Genomic DNA, 18,881 nt, shown 5'->3' with positions numbered 1-18,881 from the left:
GGCCAACCTGGTGCACAAAGCGAATTCCAAGACAGCCACGGAGCAGTTACACAGAGAAGCCCTACCTCAATGCCCCCTCCCCACCCCAAAGTAAGTAAAAAGTAAATAAATAAACCTTTCTTTTGTATGTAGAAACTGCACTGGGGATAGAATGTTGCTAGAATGCTTGCCTAGCACACATCGCATCCTGGCTTCAATCCCAAGCATGGCGTAAGCCAGGCATGATGGAGCACACTTCTAATTCCAGAACTAGAGAGGCACGGGGGAGAGGACCAAAAGTTCTAGTTAGCTTCATCAACAGTTCTAGACCAGTTTGGGAATCCATGAGACCCTACATCAAAACAGGAAGGAAATAAAAAAGCAACAAAAGGATGAGACAAGGCCCCCTTCTAACATCCTACTGTTTTGCTCTGGTTAAAGATTAAACTGTTAAACTTACCATTTTCAAGTCCTCGGTATATTAGTCTTCAATTCCATTCTCCTTGCCCTCTGGTGAGATTCTGTCTCACAGGAGAAAGAGAGAATGAGAGAGAGAGAGAAAGAGAGAGAGAGAGAGAGAGAGAGAGAGAGAGAGAGAGAGAGAGAGAACACATTTGAACAACACATGAGATTACTTTCCGCTTTAAGGGCTTGGGAACAATATTTAAAGAGTAGAGGTGTCCTTGAAAGCTTTGACAACCTGAATTTGATTCTGGATCCCACAAGGTGGCAGGAGAGAACCAACCTCCAGGTGCTGTAAAATACACAACTGTACACACACACACACACACACACACACACACACAACGTGCCGCATGCACACTAAACAGGGTGGATGGAGAGAGGGATGGAGAGAGAGAAAGATGGAGAGAGAGAGAAATAAAGAGAGGGAGGAAGAGAAAGATGGAGGGAGAGAAAGAGGGAAGGAGGGAGGAAGGGGGAGAAAGATGGAGAAGAAGAGAGGGAGAGAGATAGAGAGGGGGTGACAAACCAAACACGTCTTTTGATCTATGCAGGCTGGTTCAATGCCCCTCACGCCTCACCTCTCCTGCTGAATTCACCCTCCTCTGCAGCAGCTGGGACTAAAGACACATCTTTACAGGTAAATGTGAACAAGAAAGAGATCACCTACAGGACGGCATAAGGGAGAGTCAGCATGATGTGGCTGAGCACAGCCGGCTGTGAAGGGAAAGTCTGTCCCATCTGTTCCTCTACTGTGAAATAGTCAAATGGGGCAAAACGCTACCCTTTGATAAAGCTGGGTGGCTGTGGAGTAGCCAGCCTTGAAACCAGACCTCCTATGTCAAGCCCACACAGTTCCCTTTCACAGTGGCCCAGATCTCTGTTGCCCTGGAAGAGCAAGTCCAAGAAAAAAGGCTTACATGCTATAAAATAGAGAATCTGGGCAGCCGCAAGCAAGCCCCTGAAACCTTCCTTCTCTGTGAGTCTAGAAATAGATCCCTCAGCCCTGTAGAGCTCTGAGACAATGCGGCCCCATGTGAAACTTGAGTGGAGAACTCCAAGACAGGACACCTGGCCGAACCACTCTGGGCTTCCTGGGCAGCATGGAACTATTCTCATAGAAGACTCTGAAAGAAAGACACTTGCCTGAGTGTAATGGTGCAAGCCTTTAGTTCTAGCTCTCATGAGGCAGAGGCAAGCTAATCTCCATGAGTTCAAGGCCAGTCTGGTCTATATATTGAGCTCCAGACCAACCAGGGATACATAGTGAGACCTGACAGGGATGAGGGTGCCATCAGACAATTATTGAGACAATAGTCTCCCAGGAAGGGAAAAGCTAAAGCCACGATGATGATGATGACGCCACTCAGAAGAGGAAATTGACTTCCAGGAAGAGATTTCACACAGTTCTGATAACTTGTCAGACCAGCTTGCAGGGACCAAGACGGGGATGGGTCAGTGACTAGAACCGCTTCGTTTTGCATACCGCTTGTCCTCTCCTAAGACCTAAACTTCACATCAAGACAAAGACAGACTCAGGGGTCACTGGACCTCTTCTTGACTTGTACCTCTTCCCCATGTGGCCACGGTGAAGAAAACTTTCTCAGCCTTCCAATATCACTTGTCTCTTTAATGGCCTCTAATTGTCACCTGTTTTGGACTGGTAGCCCAGCCTAGCTTGTAGAAGCTGCTAGAAGCCAGGCTTTGACTCTAGAAACTCTGAAGACAGAGACTGTGTAAGCTACTTATTTGTTCTCTGTTCATGCTGTTTGAGACAGTTCGACCCACAGCAATACAGAAGACAGTGAGTGGCTGCATACATATTTGATGCGTTATTCTCCGTTTTCTTCTGACTCTAAAGAATCTCCCAGTGACTGAATCAAGCATCAGGGGCATTTTCCCATGTTGATCATCTGAAGCACAGACAACTTGCACATTCAGAGACCCGTCTGTGAGATGACTCTCAAGATAAATGGTGCCTTCAAAATGAGAACTATAAAGAAGTAATCTGTTCTAAATCAAACTAGTAACACAATGTACTCAAAGATTCCTGGTAAGGGAGCCAAAAGGTGCTACCTCAGAGAACTGGTTAATATTGACAGAAACAAAGAAGGTGGCTGCCAAGGGGGAGGGAGGGGTGCAGGTGAACCTCAACCTTTCCACATGCTGCCACTAGATGGCAATAAAGTTGTATCACGCAATTATTCGATTAACCGGCTAAAGTACTTTCAATGAATGTCACCAAAAAAAAAGGAAGGAAGGAAGGAAGGGAGGGAGGGAGAGAGAGAGAGAGAGAGAGAGAGAGAGAGAGAGAGAGAGAGAGAGAGAGAGAGAGAGAGAGAGAGAGAGAGAGAGAGGAAAAGAAAGCTAAACAAATTCTTACTTAATTGCTTGTTGACATAATTTTTAAATTACTATTTCTGTTTGGGAATTAAAATTAAGTTTAATGTACTAATTTGTGGCCAAAAGTCATTTTTGGAAAAAAGTAAGTTTCAGTATGATCCTTATTTATCTTAAAAATTGACAGCCTAGAGTCAGTGAGATGGTTCAACAGGCATCTTCTGTGCAAGCCTGGTGACCTGAGTTCGATGCCTGGAGTGCACATAAATGTGCAAGTAGAGCTGGGCAGTGGTGGCACTCACCTTTAATCCCAGCATTCGGAGGGGCAGAGGCAGGTGGATCTCTGTGAGTTCAAGACCAGCCTGGTCTACAAGAGCTAGTTTCCAAAGCAATATAGAGAAACCCTGTCTGGAAAAAAAAAAAATCTTAAGCACTGCACTTCATAAGCATTGATCCTGCTACTCATAATCTTTAATTTGGGGGTAATTTTAAATAGAATGAGGCACATTCATTTCAATTTTGAAAGATTGGCACTGATAGATCAAATTAGGAAAGTGCACCCATAATTACAGCTCACTTTTCCTTTCCTCCCAATTTGTCCTGATTATAAGAGGTCATCTAGCTTAATAATTAAGCACACAGGCCTTGGAACTAGATTGGGTAGGTTTAAATCCTATTTCCACTTTGAACTGTATCTCCCTCAAAAATAAATGAATTTTTAAAATGAATTGGTATGCATGGAGTACTTGTTACTTCGGCATTCGGTTTAAATATTGACTATTTTTATTTGCAAACCTACAGTCCCTGTCACCGAGGTATCATGAGCTATGGAAATACATAGTGAAAACTGAAGCATGAACCAATCAACAGAATCAAAGTCCACAGATAAAGAGGCAAACAGAATCAATGGGAATTGGTCCTTACTGTTGACAAAGAGGACACCCTCTCAAAGAATAAACTAGAACGCAGCCTTCAAAAATTCGAAGCCAGTGAACTTTCACCCCCATAATGGCAAATCACTCTTATTTATTGACTGAGGAAACTCCCCCCAACACAAGCAAGTGGCAATATTAACACAGCTGAAACCCTGAACCATTAGCACACACTGTCATCCATCTATTTTATTCTGGTGATTGCCACTCGACCTAAGGAACTCGACCTTCACTACCCTGGAGAAGGAATGACAGCCAAGTTTTGCGGGGGGGGGGGGGGGTTGAAGCTTAGGCTCAGATAGGTTAGAGGAAAAGTCTACAGCTTCCTCTGGCCCAAACAACTCAAAAAACATTTTGCTATTGACAGGAAAACAAGGGGATTTGAAAGAAAAGCACAAAGGGACCATGTTGGTGGCTATCCACCAGTGTGCTCCAGAGAATGGACTCTGAAAATGGATCCCCTTCTTTCCCACTGCTGGGCTCAGAGAAAGGAATAATAAAATAAAACACCCAAGTATACACAGGGCTTCTAGAACAGAATATTCAGCCCCACTGCAGGTGGAAGCTGAAAACTGAAGGTTGTCTCAGTCCAGCAGCTACCAGAGCAGACGGATATCAGCATGGTGTGTGGAGGCAGATGGCTCTGTAAGAGCTCCACAGAAGTTCCTGAAGCCACAAAGTGGTATGATGGCGGCACACGGCTGCCAGAAATACAAGATGAGCCCGGGTCTCTCCCGGTGCAGCTGGTGAAGAAACGGTAGAATTTTCCTGGCAAGTGGATCATGATCGCATCAGAGATGCAGAGAAAAAACAGCAGACAGGGAAAGGCTGAGCCCTGGGAAACAAGGGAGGGTGTGGCTGGGAATACCCTGGAAACTGGGTGTATCCTGCAGGAAGTGGTTTCAGCTGTTTTCAGAAAGATTAACCAGATATAGGAACACTCATTTCCATTACCTAGAAGTTCAAGGCCGTGGGGGCCCCAGCTATGGCCTGGTTTGCTTTTCTGAGATAAACCCCATTGACCAAAAGAAACTTGGGCAAGGAAAGGTTTTCTTTCAGCTTACACTTCCAGGTCCAGTCCATCCCTGAGGGAAGTCCAGGCAGGAACTCAAGCAGAAACTGGAGTAGAGACCATAGAGGAACACTGCTCACTGGCTTGTTGTCAGCTGCCTTTCTTATTGGGCCCAGGCCCATACGCCTAGGGATGGTACCACGCACAGTATCCAGGACCCTCCGACATCAATTAGCAGTCAAAAATATCCCCGTACAGACAAGCCCACAGTCCAATCTGATGCAACGGATTCTTCAGCTGAGGCTCTCTCTTCCCTGGTGTGCAAATTGACAATAAAGCTGCCCTGCTCCAGGACCCCAACTTGTTTTGTTGATGCTTTACTGCCCTGATCCAGAATATTACCCTGTACCCCTTGGGAAACTAATGCCACATCCCCATTACAGTCCGGGAAGAAAGAAGAAGAATGCAAAGCCAAGGGCTGGGTAGGAGTCATTTTATACTATGACCATATATATAGACTTAAAAAAAAAAAAAAGCTGTAGTCCCTTATAAAACCTTAACAGATTTTGATTTTGCAATCATTGCAATACAGTAAGATTTTAATAACATTGTCAGCTACATTTTAAAAATCTTCAGTATTAAAAAGAGATCTGGCACATATATTTATTCTTTTTTATTTCCAAATTCCTATGTAATTTATTCCCCAACTTCTTTCTCCAGATGGTTAAAAAATGGATACAGAGGGCTGGGATGTCGCTCGGTTGGTATAATGCTTGCCTGGCATGCATGTCATCCTGGGTTGAAGCCCCAGCGCTGAATAAACCAGATATGGAGGTGCATACCTGCAATCCCAGCACTTGGGAGGTGGGGGCAGGAAGAGCATCCTTAGTAGCATATCCTGTTCAAGGCCAGCCTGGACTACAGGAGATTGGGTCTCAAAAAATAAAACAAAAGCAAACAGAAGAGAGGTAACAGTCGTGGGTATAGATTCACAAGGGCAGTCAGTCCATAGGCTAGACCGTGTCTATGAGATGGCTTGAAGCAAACACCTTGTCTAAACAAAGACAATGATGATAGATAAAAACTAAATAAATGAGGTTGTCCCCTGTATCCCTTACTTCTCTCTTGCTGGGATAAAACACCATGGCCAAGGCAAGTAAGGAGGAGTTTATGTTGGCTTATGGCTCTAAAGGGTGTGAATTCGCAATAGCATGACAAAGGCAACCAGCAGGCTGCTGCAGCTGGACCAGGATGCTGAGAGCGCTATCCTTGAACTGGAAGCACAAAGCAGAGAGAGACACACTGGGAACAGCGCTCAGCGCAAGGCCTTTGAAACCTCAAAGCCCACCCCCAATGACGTGCTTCCTCCTGCCAAACCACACTTTCTAGACCTCCCTGAAAAGGGCTACCAACTGGCAACCGAGTGTTCAGATGCCAGAGCCCATGTGAGAGATTTCTCCTTTAAACCAATTCCTCCCTCTTAGACATCTGAGCTAGAAATAGACCAGAGAGGATATGGTAGGAGTAGAAAGAGAGAGAGAAGCAAAGGCGATCCCACCATCAGGCTGTGTGTGAGTCAGCAGCCAAGGTCACCAGCAGGCTGCAGACACACAGTAATTCACCCTCTGCTACCCTGTCCTGTTGCAGTGATGTCAGCCAGTTGTCTGTTCTCGCCAGTGAGGGTGAACAAAAGGTCAGGTAAAAGTCAAGGCCGGTGAAATGGACCTCAGGCAAGCCTCCAATCCCTCACACGTTAGCATGGAATTGCTATAGATGGAGGAGTCTGGGGCCTCTGAGTGGGTGAGCATCCCTGCCCAGTGTATATGAGGAAGAAATACATCTGATGTCTAAGTTAAGAATTGGTCTATTGGGGCAGCTAGTGGTTAATTATATAACACAGCAACAAAACACTTTACTGTTTGCATACTGTAATTACTCTCATGATGGTGGCATGGTAACATGCAGTTAAAGAGAACCGGTAAGTCAGGAACTTCTGTTTGTCCCTGATGTTTGCCCTAACCCTGGCATCGCCTGTACCGTCTCATAGGGTAAGTTTTCCACATCTTGCCTCGTTTAAAGGAAAATTACAGATCCTATGCCCTTCAACTTAACCACAAGTAACCGCTCTTAGAAGTATAAAATAGAGAGAGGCCAGAAAGATGGCTCAGTGGGTAAGGGCACTTGTCACAAAGCCTGATGGCCTGAGTCTGAGCCCTTGTACCAACATAGTGGAAAGAAAGAACCAAATCTCACCAAGTCGTCCTCTGACCTACCCATGTGTACATGCATGTGAAATCCTCCCCTCCATATGCACACAAAATAAATAAAGCTCTAATTAAATTTTTAAGTCAAAAATACAAGAAAAAGGGTATAAAATTTTAGCTTTAAAGATTTGCTTTTTTTTTTTAATTTTATGTGTGTGTGTGTTTGCCTCCACATCCATGTGCTCATGGGAAGACGGACGGGGGGGTTGTCCCTGGAGCTAGATGTGAAAGGTTCAGGCTTTAATGCTGATCGGCGATACCTCTTTAAGAGACAGACCCCACCCCCTGACAACAGTCAGGGCACGTACAGGGACGCGCCATCACCATATCACCCACCACACATTTACAGCCTGTGTGAGGACTCTGGGCATGCATGGAACCTCCTCAGTGCACTTGCGCAGTCTTCCCTTTAAAAGTTCCAACTTCCCTGCTTCGGGCTCTCTCTGCTTCTTCTTCGCTCTGTTTGCTTCTGCTTCTCTTCTTTCTCTCTCTATGGTGACCGGCCATGACGGTCAGCCATTAACTCTGTTTCTCTTCTCTCTTAGTCTCCCTACTCTGTCGGGCCTATAATAAAATGATTAAAATGCTCATCTTGTGTCTCCTCTTTTTCTTTATATCTAATTTAAACAAAAACATAACATTTAGCGCCCAACTAACAGTTTGAAGTCACATGTATCCATGAGCCATCAGATATGGGTGCCGGAAACCAAACTCAGGCAAGAGCAGCAAGTGGTCCTACCAGCTAAGCTATCATTCCAGTCCATAAAATGATTTTTTAAGATTAAAGTTGGTGTTGGGAGACAAGATTTTATTTTTATTTGTTTTATGTAAGGGGCCCCATGTGCTATGGAGGTCAAAGGACAACTTGTGGGAGTCGATTCTCATCTTCCATCTTGCTGAGGCAGGATCTCTCTTGCTTTCGCTACTCTGAAGGATACTTCAGGCTGGCTGGCCTGCAAGTTTCTGGGTGATTCTTTTGTCTCTGCCTCCCATCCCTTCTCGTGATAGGAGTGCTAGGATCACAGATACCAGCTACTGCATTGTGCTTTTCTTCTTTCTTTTTTCCTTCCTTCCTTTCTTTTTGTGGAGACAGGGTTTTTCTGTGTCATCCTCGCTGTCCTGGAACTCACTCTGTAGACCAGGCTGGTCTCGAACTCACAGAGATTCGCCTGTCACTGCCTCCTGAGTGCTGGGATAAAGAGGGTGCGGCACCACTGCATCCTGCTTTTTACAGTCTTTGGCTTCCAGGAATCAAGCTCACTAGGGAAAGATTTCTCTTTCTCATCTGCTGTTATTTATTCCCCACAGAAGAATCTATAATGAAAGTCAAGTTAGCAAAAGAAAAGCATACAAGCTGTGTTTCCATTCTCTAGGTCTAAAGAAACAAGGCCTCTTGGGAATTTTCAAGTTTGATGAAGTGGCTGGTGTTGGAGAAATGTGACTGAATAAGCAGGTTTGTCGTGATCCCATGACAACCTTCAGAGAATCTGGTCACACTGGCCCATCTGGACCCTCCTTTCTGTCCTCAGTCATCGGTGATAAGAACAGTCCTGTTCTCTTAAGTACATGGGAGCACCTCATGCAAGGATTTCATGACCTGCTTCAGAGGAAGGTCGCAGAATTCTCTCATGGCTCACCTAGAGATGGGGCGAAGGTCAGAGTGCTTCCCGCTTCTGGTTTTCCCAATGACACCGTGCTGGAGACAGACTTCATCATCAAAACCACTAACTACGTCAACAGATAAGATCCAAGAGGCTTGCTCTACATTGGGAGCAAAAAGATGAGGCTGGGGAGGTTGCCAAGCAGGCTGGGGGAGCTCAGTTATATTCCCAGCTCACACTTATAAAACTGGGCATGCTCGCCTGTAACTCTGGCCCTAGGCTGGCTACTAGGGAGCCTGGATTCCAGTGAGAGTTTGGGCTCAAAAAACAAGGTGGATGTTCTCAACACACACACACACACACACACACACACACACACACACACACACACACACACACACACACACAGTGGGTGGAAGGGCAAGATTAAAAGCTTAAATATGGGAGAGTAAGACAAAATCTAGATGAAGGACAAATTGGTAGTCTTTATAACTTAATTTCTAAGATCAAGGATCAAAGAAAGAATTGTTTGTTTTTCAATTTAAGATTTATTTTATGTGTATGGGTGTTTTGCCTTCATGTATGTCTGTGTACCACATGTGTGCCTGGTTCCTGGAGGAGTCCAGAAGATTGTGTTGGATACCCTGGAACTGGAAGTACAGATGGGTGTGAGCCAACATGTGGGTGCCTGGATCGAACCCAGATCCTCTGGAAGAGCAGCCAGTGCTGTTTCTTAACCCACTGAGCCCAGTTTTTTCACAGCATTTCCATTCAGAAGCGCATCTTGATTCCTAAAAATTAACCATGCCTATTTAGACTTGCAAGTCACTCGGAAAAACTTTAAACAATTGCAGTGTATTTCATGTGCACTGCTGAAATTAAAATCTGCAGTTCATTTTTAAAATATTTATTTTTCACTTGTGTGTGTGTGCCCACGCACGTGCTCATGTGAGTTTATATGTCACGCATATGTGAATACCCACAGAGACCAGTGGGCATGGGATTCTTTGAAACTGGAGTTACAGGATCCCCATGGTGTGGGTGCTAGGAACGAAACCTAGGACCTCCAAAAGAGTAGTGGGCACTCTTAACCTTTGAGCCATCATCTCTCCAGTCCCTAAAGTCTGTGTGTGTGTGTGTGTGTGTGTGTGTGTGTGTGTGTGTGTGTGTGTGTGTGTGTGTGCTTGTGCTTGTGCTACACAGTTGCCTATGTAGGTCAGAGGACAGACAACTTTGGGTATTATGCACTGTCCACCTTGGGCATTATTGTTGATTTTGTGATGCTATGAACCAAATGGGGCCTCACACATGCTAGGCAAGTGACTAGCAATGAGCTACATTCCCAGCACTCTTCTGGTTTTGATCAAGGCTGGATGTCCAGTGAGCTCCAGGGATCCCTCTCTTTCCAGTGCTGTGATGATATCATGTGGTTACCACACATAGTCTTTTTCTTTGTTTTTGTTTTTTTTTCTTTTTTAAAGATGTATTTATTTATCATGTATACAGTGCAGGCCAGAAGAGGGCACCAGATCCCATTACAGATGGTTGTGAGCTACCATGTGGTTGCTGGGAATTGAACTCAGGACCTCTGGAAGAGCGTCAGTGCTCTTTACCCTTGAGCCATCTCTCTAGCCCATACATGGCCTTTTTCTAATGTAGGTTCTAGGAATCAAACATGGGCCCTTGTGCTTCTAGTGCAAGCACTTTACCAACAGAACCATCCCCCAGCCCCAAATTTCATTTCTTGCTTTGTTTAGATTGCTGTTAATATAGATTAAGATTTATTTTTATCTTTGTGTATGTATATATGTGTTAGTTTTTCGTGGATATTTGCTTATGAGTGCAAGTCCGAAGACAATGTTGGAGCTACAGTTACAGACAGTTGTGAGCCACACAATATTGGTGCTAGGAAATAAACTTGGGTCCTCTGGAAGAGCAGCCAATGCTCTTAACCACCGAGCCATCTCTCCAGCCCCTAAACTATTTAGTTTAATGTTCAATTATATATAAAAATAACCGGCCGGGCGTTGGTGGCACAAGCCTTTAATCCCAGCACTTGGGAGGCAGAGGCAGGTGGATTTCTGTGAGTTTGAGGCCTGCCTGGTTTCCAGAGTGAGTGCCAGGATAGGCTCCAAAGCTACACAGAGAAACCCTGTCTCAAAAACCCCAAAAAATAAAATAAAATAATAATAACCTTTATACTTAGTGTTAATCATAACATAAAAGCTACTTTTGCTAAATAAAAATAGAGTCCTGAGGTATAAATATACTCTCTGTTACAGCTGCCTTCCCAAAAACTAAAGCAAGAAATCAAAAGAAATTTAAAAGTTTAACATGGAACTACAAATTATAAGTTATTTCAACCAATAAAAGAACAAGCAACTAACTTCTAGGGCATAACTTGATTTGGAAGCTGAATGTGGGTCAAGTTATTTTCTTGAAAATGAACTCCTAGTGTAGCATTTTTATATTGAAAAATAGGATTGAGCAACCTATAAAGGTTCTATTTTCCCTGCCCATAGTTCTTTGGTTACCGCTTACAACACGTTTTTTATTTTGTTTTGTGGCAAGGTCTCCTGTATCTCAGTGTCTTAGACAGTGTTCTGTTGCTATGAAGAGACACCATGACCAGGGCAACTCTTATAAAAAAGCATTTAATTGGGGCTGGCTTACAGTCTCAGAGGTTTAGTCCATTGTCATCATGGCAGGGAGAAGGATACCACAGAGGCAGGAATGATGCCGGAAAAGCAACTGGAAACTACATCCTGATCCACTGGCTGACCCTGTTCCTCAAAGCCCAGCCCCAGTGACACACTTCCTAATCCTTTCAAATAGTGCCACTCCCTAGTGACCAAACATTCAAATCTATGAGCCTATGAAGACCATTCTTATCAAAACTTACTATATAGCCATGAATGACCTTGGAGTTCTGATCCTCCTGCCATCACCTCCCCAGTGCTGGAATTACTGTCCTTTACTATTACCAGATTTAATGCAGTGTTGGGGATGCAACCCAGGATTTAATGTACTCCAGACATGCACCCTACCACTTGAGCTACCAACCTAAGCTCAGAAATTCTAATCTTCTTAAGGACTATGAAACCCTAACAATCAACCTGCTAGTTGAGTTCTGTCCTCAGACCTACTGTTTGGTTAGGTCCAGGGTTGCTATTGTTATTATTATTATTATTATTATTATTATTATTATTATTATTATTATTATTATTGTCACAGTTAGGGTTTCTATTGCTGCTATGAAACACCATGACCAAAAAGCAAGTTGGGGAGGAAAGGGTTTATTTAACTTAACACTTCCATATCACTGTTTATCACTGAAGGAAGTCAGTACAGGAACTCACATAGGGCAGGAATCTGGAGGCAGGAGCTGATGCAGAGACCATGGTGGAGTACTGCTTACTGGATTGATCTCCATGGCTTGCTCAGCCTGCTTTCCTACAGAACATAGGATCACCAGCTAATATTACTAATTAAGAAAATGTACGGCTAGATCTTATAGAGACATTTTATCAATGGAGATTCCTCCTTTCAGGTGGCTCTAGCTTGTGTCAAGTTGACATACTACTTACTAGCCAGGACACTTACTAATTTTTAAAAGCATAAAAAGAAAAGGAGGTATTCACTCCACCCCAGTGACCATCAATCCCAGTGTCAACTGGCTTGAGCTGTTTCATGTAGGATGAGGATTAGCCATGAATGCTTTCCAACTAAGATGTAAGGTCAAATGTCACTAATGTTCAATAGCTTGCTCCTGCATGGTCTGGAAAGTGCCATTCTGCTCTCTCTCTCTCTCTCTCTCTCTCTCTCTCTCTCTCTCTCTCTCTCTCTCTCCAAACCTCACCAGCTCAGAGAGTGTCAACAAAGAAAAGGCACCAAAAAGCCCAGTTCCGAATTTGCACCAGCTGCCCAAGTGCCCACATAAGCACTCAGCTTTTGACCATACTTGGGCACAAACCCAGCTTGTGGTGAATACATCATCACCACTTACCTGCAATCTATAAAACTTTCCTGCCCTGGCCTGGGTCCTCTATTGTCTGGCCTTGATCTCTGGGACCAGAGAACTCACCCGGGACTTGCTCTGCTCGATATACCTGTTGTTATACTTTTTCAATTAAGCTTGATCAATTACTGCATCAGTGGAGAAACTTATTGGGCAGGGGGACGCAGAAAACTTTTTTTTTTTTTTTTTTTTTTTTTTTTTTTTTTTTTTTTTTTTTAGGTTTTTCAAAACAGGATTTCACTATGTAACAGCCCTGACTGTACTGGGACTCACTTTGTAGACTGTTTTTATCTAAATTGTTCTATTTACCAATAAAGACTCAGAAATCGAAGCAACCAGCTGACTCTCCCTTTTGGGTGGAGACCCAGCAAGAGAACATTTCTCCTTCAGTTTCAAACCAAAAAGGCCTCAGAATCTCTAAGTCCCTCCCTACTCCTTCCTGTGCATCTCTCCATTCTCAGAGTTTCACAGTATAATCAAATATCCTAGCTGGCCTCAAACTCACAGAGATCCACCTGCCTCTGCCTCCCGGGTTAAAGATGTGTGCCACCACCCGGCAAAAACCTATTAATTAATCATGTTCTCTGATTGGCCCATGAGGTCTATAGGGAAGAAAGCCAGACCTTCACACACCCAGTCACCCCAGGAACGTCAAGAATGGATCACACATAGATGGACTGAAGAAGTCACCCCAGGAATGGTGAGGATGAATCACATAGAGATGAAATTGTTAGCTTTCAAATTGGGGACAAATAGCTAACTGAGGTGTCTATTAACATATCAAAGATGACACTGGCCACCAGGTTCTCCCAGCATCCCTCAGTCCCTACTTGTTTCAGGGTTCTCCTGCTGGCATACTCCACCCCTACCCTAAACTTCGGCAGCCCAGGGACTGGGCTGGGCTTTCCCTTCCCCAGCTTCTCTGGGCCCTATATTTCAGCCATTTTGGCTACACCAGTCTCCTGTCCCAATGTTAGACCCCCAGAAAGCTCAAGTATCCGGGGTCCCAGGCCACGACCTCGGTCACCCCAATCACCAGGCAGATTCGAGAGCTTGCTGCAAACTGCATGAGGCTTTATTGTAATTTAACGAGCTAACTCCATGTTAGCTCGGGTCTTTCACCCACCCGCCATGGCGGATGGCTAGCAAAGACGGCTCCTAGGGCCTCCCAAGAGATCTTATAGGACAGCATAAGGGGAGTGTCTAGGGGTACGCACAGGCTCACGATTGGTGTGCCTCCAGGCTTGGAGGGCTTGCCCTGTGTTGATTGGCCAACTGGTTGTTATGGCCCATAGGCCCTCCCAGGGTGGTTGCTATGCTCTCTACGTCATTGCTGTGCGCTTGTCCGTAAAGCACACCCAGAGTCATAAAGCATAGCGCCACCAGCTAACTTCTGATTGGTTCCTTGTCACGAGGCAGGCATCTGACTTTCTAGTGTCTAGGACAAGGTCAGACAAGCAAGTGTTCGGCCATTATGGCTGCCAAAAGGGAAGCTGGTCCCTTCACCAGGCTGCCCCTCTTGGTCAGTGGCTTCTCTCTTGCTCTCCTTGCCCCCCTCTCCTCACATGGCCCAGTTCAGTCTGGTCATGTTCACTCTGGACCTTCCCCAGACGCTTTGTCTATGCCTCTGGCTGTATTCTCCCTTCTACCTATAATAAACCTCTTCCACCATATTTAGGAGCATCATGCCCTCCTATTTCTTTTTTTCCGTTCAGAAATGACTCCTGGAATGGTAAGGATGAGTCTCACACAGATGAGGTCACCCCAGGAATGGTGAGGGTGGCTCTCACGTGGATGAGGTTACCGGAGGAATGGTAAGGACACATCACGAATAGCTGAGGTCACCCTAGGAGTGGTGAGGACGGTTCACACCTAGATGAACTCGACCCAGGGAATGGTGAGGGTGAGTCCCACCATCAGAAGCAGTTTAGAGCATTAGCTGAAAATCCCTGACATGGGGATCAGAGAAAACGGAAAAGGTTAAATACAGAAAAGACCTTCAAAGGTCACCTCCCTCCTTGCATGGGAGAGGAAGCCAAGATCCCAGAAGGCTGGGTATCTCTCACTGAGAGCATTTACAGAGAAACCCAGCCCAAGACTGCAGGCGCCTTCTACTGCAGTAACAGAAATGGGAAGGGAAAAAAAAATCCCACTGAGTGAGTCAGGCGAGTGGGGACACGGTCTCCCTTCCCCCTCCCATGGCGGTGGCAGGCAGCCAACTGGAGCTTGCTGCATATTTAATTTAAACCTTTGTCTGCCCTGGCAAGGACAAAGAACAATCTGTTTTATGTAAAAAGTCTTCCCCGAGGAAAGCCTCAGCCTCCAGCTGCGAAACTGATTGATGTTCTTAAAACCCTAGGAGCCTCTGCTGGGATCCGAGGTTGCAGTTTCCAAAAAAAGAGCTTGAAAAAAAGGAAAGCACTCCAAACAAACAAACAACAACAACAAAAATGTTCTCCCTTTTGTTGGGTTACTCCCAATATGGGAGAATTAGCCTGAAACTAGGGGGAGAAGCATACAAATAAAGCCTGTATCTTACCAGCGGATTTCAGAGCCCCAGCTGGGAGGAGCTGGGAAGGCAAGCTGCTGGGGAGACTGGAGACTTGTCTAGGAGCTTTGTCTAGAAGCACCCTCTGTGTGACACAGCCTTTTCTTAGATGGCCTGATCCGATGGATGGAGATACCAAAATGTCCTAAAGATACTGTAAAGCGAAAGCATTCATGTCAAGGAGTGCCACCGTTGGAAGCCTTCACAAAATGTTTGACGGAGTTTTTTTTTTAAAAAAATCGTCTTATTTTGAGAGTTCTGTAGGGTTCCCGGTAGCCTGTTTTCAGAGATCCTAATTTGGGGAGGGACACATGTCTTGCAAGACCAAGGTTTGTAATGTTGCAACCCAGTTTGGGGTCACCTCCAAGTGTTCCTGGACCTTCTGGACTTGATGCCCTCGTGACCTTGGTATCAGCTGGAGCCCAGTGCCCAAAGGTTAACACCACATGTGAGGAGACCCAAAGGGGGCAGAACCACTCCACTGTTTCAGGTCTAACTCTGCTCCCTCCCACTATCCTCGGCCCCATGTTGGATCGGAAGAAGAGTTGGGTTAAGGGGCAAGGGCCTGCCTTCCCCTTCTGGCTCAGGAGCCAAACTTCATCTTGGAGTCAGAACAAAGCCATGGCCGGATCAGGCTGAGGAGTTCGAGCCTGTTTTGGGACGGAGCCAGGACCCAGAAACCATCGCCATGAGCCACCAGCTGGCTTTGGTCCCAGGAACATGTACAGCTGCTGCACACGCCAGACTAGGCCTGCATACTGTCACCGTGCCAGCCCCTCCATTAGGCCTCCCGGTCTCTGCTCTCACCAGGCTCACACCCAACGCCCTGTGTACTTTGGCACCTTCCTGCCTTGAGGTGTGTCCTGAGATGACTGAGGAGACTTCAGAACCAGCGAGTGACCTACCTCCTCTTATCTTTCTGGGCATTACACCGTTGTTCTCTTAACTCCTTGTCGAGGTCAGGGTAGATGGCTCCAGCCCCCTCTGAAGTTCATTGCTCTGATGCAAATGAGAACTGAATCATTTCCCTTAACTCTGTGTGGTCTAATTTAAGTGCCTGTCATTAGTACTTCTAAGGAGAACACAGGCGCCCTAGCCCTGGAAACAGAAATCCCTCTCCATATGCCCTAATGGTGGGGGCAAAAAAAAAAAAAAAAATCAATGAATGGCCACATTCACAGCTGTCTCCAGAAGTGTTTCCTGGTTTCTTGGGCATTAAGCTTCAGTAATAAAGTTAACAACAGTACAATCGTACTGTGAGGAAAGGTCAAAGAAGGGGAAATCGGTTTTGAAAAAGATCCTACCGTTCCTTTTACACACAGGAGATTATCTCTGCATGCACAGTGTTTTCTCGGGGTAAATGTTCCCACTGACCCACAGTTATACGATCTCAAAGATCTGGCTTTTACACCAATAGTATTTTCTCCCAAGCTTATGAGTCCCTCTTTCCCTTGAGTATCAGCCCCCAGCAATCTGACACACTATAACCTTTTTTTTTTTTTTTTTTTCTGGTATGCATGCCTCTGTGTGTGGTGGTGGTGGTGGTGGTGGAGGGGTGCTGAGCACACACACACATGCCTGTATGTACATGAAGGTGCCAGCTGAGGCCGAAGGGTGCTGGATTTCTTGCAGACGGAGCTGCAGGCAGTGGTGAGCCACCTGACGTGGGTGCTGGGAAATGAACTCTGGTCCTCAACAAGAATTCTTAACCCCTGAGCCATCGAGCCATCTCCCCCAAGGCTGCCTTTAGAATCACTTATCATCAGGCAAAGGTCCACAGGCATTCAGTATGTCTTGATCTTAAGCATACTCCCTGATATAGAATAAAGGGCAGGCTACCACAATGGAGCCAGTGGGATAAATAGTCCCCTGGAGGGAAGCCTAGTAGGGCTGAAGCTCTAAGGACCAGAAAGACAAGGTCTCTCTATGGTCAGGCAACTGGCACTGTAGGGGAGACTAGTGGCTATGTTGCTTAACAAGGTGATAAGCACTTGCTAGCAGTGTGAACCAAGTGCTGTGGGAACCCAAAGGAAGTGATAATTAATTAAGATGGGTATGTGGATTAAAGATCTGGGAATGGTTCCCAGAGAAAGTAACAGTTGAGTTGAAATGTAAAAGCGTAGCAGGAGCCGGCAGTGGTGACTCACACCTTTAATTCCCAGAACTGGGGAGGCAGAGGCAGGTGGATCTCTTGAGTTTGAGGCCAGGCTGGTTCACATAGCGAGTTTCAGGACAGCCAGGGCTACATAGAGAAACTCCACCTTGGAAAAACAAACAAACTGATGAACTGGCTAGCTTTGATCAAGGAAGAAATTAAGTGGGCAGTGGCCGGCAAGATGCATTCAGGAAGAGGCAGGATGCAAAAGCCTTCCAGATAGTGAAATGTGACGGTACATGGCATGTTCCGAGCACAGCAGGTCCTCTGGAATAGCTGGGGTGCAGGAAATAACAGAGGGGTGATTTTGTTTTGTTTTGGTTTGGTTTGGTTTTGGTTTTGAGACCAGGTTTGTCTGTGTAACAGCCATGGCTGTCCTGGAACTCACTCTGTAGACCAGGCTGACCTCGAACTCACAGAGATCAGCCTGCCTCTGCCCACCCCCCACCCCACCCCCAGTACTGGGATTAAAGGCATGCACTATTTAATAGGCTAGATAGTGACTGTCCTGGAGAACAAACTCTCTGGACCTCGTCCTAGAGGCAATAGTGAACTACATGGAGAATCTTAAGCAATGGACTAGGTCAAGGGATTTAAGTTAGCATGTGTGACAAACAAGACTGTCCACAAAGGACTCTGGAGGTCACTTGGCTGCATGAGCAAGCCAAGTGGAACAAAGGCTTTCCCTTCTTCCAGTGGGAGGAGCTGCCCTAAAGGGAGTCTCCTACAGGACTACCAGGTTTTTCCCATCCCAACCAGATAAGCCACAATTCTCCCCAAGCCTCAACGTTCAAATCTTGAGAGCTGAAAAGCCTGCTTTCCCAGACAACCCCTGAAAAACAATTAACACCCAGCTCACAGTCTCCCTGGTACCCTAATGCCCTGTCCCCAGTGGTAATAAACTGTTCCTCACATTCTTTCCGGAGGGAAAGTGATAGATGGCAGAAACCTACCCCTGGAACACAACATCCCATGTTCTAGTAGATGCCTTGGATTAATAAACAAGCTAGACTGTGAAGATTTCTCTTTCTTGAGACATTTGTTTTCTAAATTTCTCTAATAAAGCCTACTTTTAAATCTACCCTCCTAGGATGTTAGAAAATACTTCCTGACTCTGCTACTTTAAAAACATACTGTGTTTTATTTCATGTGCATGCATGTTTTGTTTTCATTGTATGTCTGTGCACCACATATGTGTCTGGTGCTCTCAGAGGATGGAAGAGGGCAATGAAGTCACAGGGAGTTGTGAGCTGCCATGTGGGTCCATGTAGGTCTCCAGCCCTCCCCTTGGTGCTTTTTGACCAAGGTGACCTGTGAAGACACATCCTCTGATTGAACCAAACTAGAATGGCCTGGGAATGGAACAAGGCATTCCCACTTGTTGTAAGGGTCTAGAGACTTGGCTCACCAGTTATGAACAGCATTGCCTACTTAGAAGGCCCTGGGCTTCATCCCCAGACAGGCCAAGGAACACCTCCCAATGTTATTAATACCCCATTTTTCTCTCTCTGTCCATCATATCTAGGACCACCTTTATTGGAAAGTTGATTCTTCTGGTTTTAGGAAAACT

General features: G+C 45.5%; 1 long non-coding RNA gene across 5 annotated transcripts in view; it reads right to left on the bottom strand.

The window, feature by feature from the left end:
• Positions 1-16,221, bottom strand: part of LOC103160117 — a 103,628-nt gene extending 87,407 nt beyond the window's left edge. For 2 of the 5 annotated variants that reach the window (XR_003481101.2, XR_003481100.2), the window contains exons 1-3: positions 16,062-16,221; positions 15,148-15,310; positions 440-500 (exon numbers count right to left, since the gene is read on the bottom strand). This is a non-coding gene — a long non-coding RNA (uncharacterized LOC103160117). The remainder of the gene's footprint in view (positions 1-439; positions 501-15,147; positions 15,311-16,061) is intronic. The other 3 variants (XR_004771875.1, XR_003481098.2, XR_003481099.2) reach the window with 3 other exon arrangements.
• Positions 16,222-18,881: the final 2,660 nt, after the last annotated feature.

The sequence above is a fragment of the Cricetulus griseus genome (genome assembly GCF_003668045.3).
Source record: "Cricetulus griseus strain 17A/GY chromosome 1 unlocalized genomic scaffold, alternate assembly CriGri-PICRH-1.0 chr1_0, whole genome shotgun sequence".
NCBI classification, from domain to species: domain Eukaryota; kingdom Metazoa; phylum Chordata; class Mammalia; order Rodentia; family Cricetidae; genus Cricetulus; species Cricetulus griseus.
This window is presented reverse-complemented; position numbering and strand designations above follow the sequence as displayed.